Consider the following 2,605-nt stretch of genomic DNA (forward strand, 5'->3'; position numbering starts at 1 on the left):
ATATACAAATAGCATAAAACCTTGCAAGATTCGTAAGCTCATCATAGTCATCTCGTACATTGTGCAACTTCAAAAAAAAAAATCCCCATGAATCATCTACAGGACAGGAATCCTCACAACCCTTTTTGCATAGGTAGATTAGGTCTCCCCAATCTCGAAAAAATAGAAAGTTTTCAAAATATATATTAAGTGTGTCAGTGAAGGGTGAGTTTAAGAAATGAAAAGATAGATGAAGGTGGAAAGTCAAAAGAATTTTTGTGTCCATGTAAAGAAATGGTAGACTTCACATTGTACATTTGTGTTTCTCTTCTCCTTTATTTTCTCTGTAGTGTTTTTTTCTTTTTAAAGTGTCTTTGCGCTCTCTCTCTCTCTCTCTCTCCCTCTCTCTCTCTCTCTCTCTCTCTCTCTCTCTCTCTCTCTCTGAGAGGTGGGCACTTAGCACCCACCTCTTTGTGAGAGAGAGAGAGAGAGAGAGAGAGAGAGAGAGAGAGAGAGAGAGAGAGAGAGAGAGAGAGAGAGAGATCCAATGCATGATTATGAAATGGTAGTTTGCAATCTGCTAGGAAGCAATTTTGTTGTGCCTGTGTCCCTAGCCCAAACCTTGACAACGGTATTCGAGATAAAAACAACAGCATCAATATTCTTATATGCAAGAGGAGCACCACCAATTTTGTATCTCTATGTGAAGGTGTTACTTTTATTAGGGTGTCAGGCCCTAAAAGAAGTTGACATAGCAGCTACGACTGATGTCTCCTTGCTTGTTGCCTCTCTTAGTCAGTGTGCTTTACTATGTCTCTCCACATCCATTTACTTGGAATAAATCTTGTTGGAATGACAAGCTTCCTTCTCAATTTTAAAGAAGAATTTTGAGTTTATTTACCCTAGTAGATGGATTGGAGATCAACAATTATTATACGGTGATGTGGAGAAGCCTGAAAATTAGCTTTGTATGGGGAAGCAGGCATGGCAAACATAAGGACTTCAAGATTAGTGGAGCGAGTTGTTGAATTTGACCCACGGGATCCTAGTGGCTCAATGCTAGTGTGATAGTTCCTCAAGATTTCAGGTTTGGCAAGTTGGGGGATCCTAATGCGGCACTAGATGTGATCCTCAAGAGCTTCATGAGTAACTTGAAGGTTATGCTAACGCTTCTTCTTGCAAAGAAAAGGGAGGACCTATTGAATGATGGGAGATTTCTATACTACAACCTTGAGTTTTTAGTTTAGGGTCAATCATTCTTAAGGCATAATGTCTCTTTATATGCTGTTATAATGGGAAACTCTTTTCAATGAATGCACAACCTCCAAAGAAGCTATGACCTGATGTCAAGAAGAAATTTCAAAATGACCAACTCTTTAAAAGTGAGGCTGTAAATGGAGAATCTGTCTATTTGAAATTAGGTGGGTTTTTCTACAAAAACTAGATGTTGTGAGATTGCAAAAAAAAAGGTGATAAAATCATGAGGCCTACCCATGTAAGCAAAAAAGCTAAATAGGTGGAAGTTTTTCCAGATAAGAATTCGAGCACCAACAAGTTGTGTGGTATAGTAGTGTTAAGATTATAGAATGCTTCAAGTAACATATTTCATGATATATTAGTGTGGAGATTGCGACAAGTTGCAAGGGAGACTAGTGGTCCAAACCTTGGCTAGTACCAATATGTCCCATTCTTTCACCTTCCATGATATTTTTTAGATGGAGAGAAATAGTGTTTAAAGTATATTTCTCATCATAAACTTTGCGATTGTACTTCTTTAATTATTATTTATTGATCAATGTAAAGGGTCGATGTTAGAACCATGGTTACGACTACCTAATCTTTTTGGTCTCGTATCCAACTCAATTAATCTTTCCTGCACTATCCACAAAAAACTATAAATCTTATGGAGTCAACAAATTAAGAATAGATGAGGCAAAGTTTAAACAAATGAAAGAAAAAGGATCCTTGTAATTGAGCACAAAGAATTATTACAATTAACAATGCCTTTGTAGAAAACTTGGCCCACCTTTTCCAGGATCCAGTGCAAGCTCCATGTCAACCAATGTTAACCAAGGTCTCATTGGTTGTGTGAAAAACTTCATTTTGACTACATTACATGTTGTGCACAAATCTTGGTGAGCTAATTCAAAGGGCACACTATAAAAAAATGAGCATCATCATTGCACAAGGCCACCACTATTTTTCTACATGTCTTACACCAATAACTTGTGAAGAGGTTACTCTTGCTATTGTGATTGACCATCCAACTCCTCTCTTTTGAGCTCAATCCTACTTCCACCTTTGCCCCTTCATGTGTGCTCCTATAGAAAGTCAATGAAGTGATTTATTTGGAAGATGACATGGACACATTCTTTCTTGGTGTCAAGCATATAAATGAGAAACTCATTTCTGTAGGTGAAGTCATTTCAAACAATGCCTCTTTAGGTACCTAGGATCAAGAAGAATATTTTGTATGTATTTGCACTTGCTAGACTTGGTCTAGTTGTCAAATTTGTGGATGACAGATGTATGGTTCATGATCTCAGTTTTGGCAATGAAAGTGTTGCATCTAGTATTTTGTGTTGTGGGTTGTATGACAAGTGTGGGTAGAATTTTGCAAATGAAA

The 2,605-nt window shown here is 37.4% G+C and overlaps 1 pseudogene; it reads left to right on the forward strand.

Moving 5' to 3' along the window:
• The first annotated feature begins 541 nt into the window (after positions 1-541).
• LOC147449927 (psbP domain-containing protein 7, chloroplastic-like) lies at positions 542-1,373 on the forward strand (annotated as a pseudogene).
• The last annotated feature ends 1,232 nt before the right edge of the window (positions 1,374-2,605 follow it).

This window comes from Adiantum capillus-veneris, chromosome 10 (assembly GCF_014529385.1).
Source record: "Adiantum capillus-veneris isolate H3 chromosome 10, ASM1452938v2, whole genome shotgun sequence".
Classification (NCBI taxonomy): Eukaryota; Viridiplantae; Streptophyta; class Polypodiopsida; order Polypodiales; family Pteridaceae; genus Adiantum; species Adiantum capillus-veneris.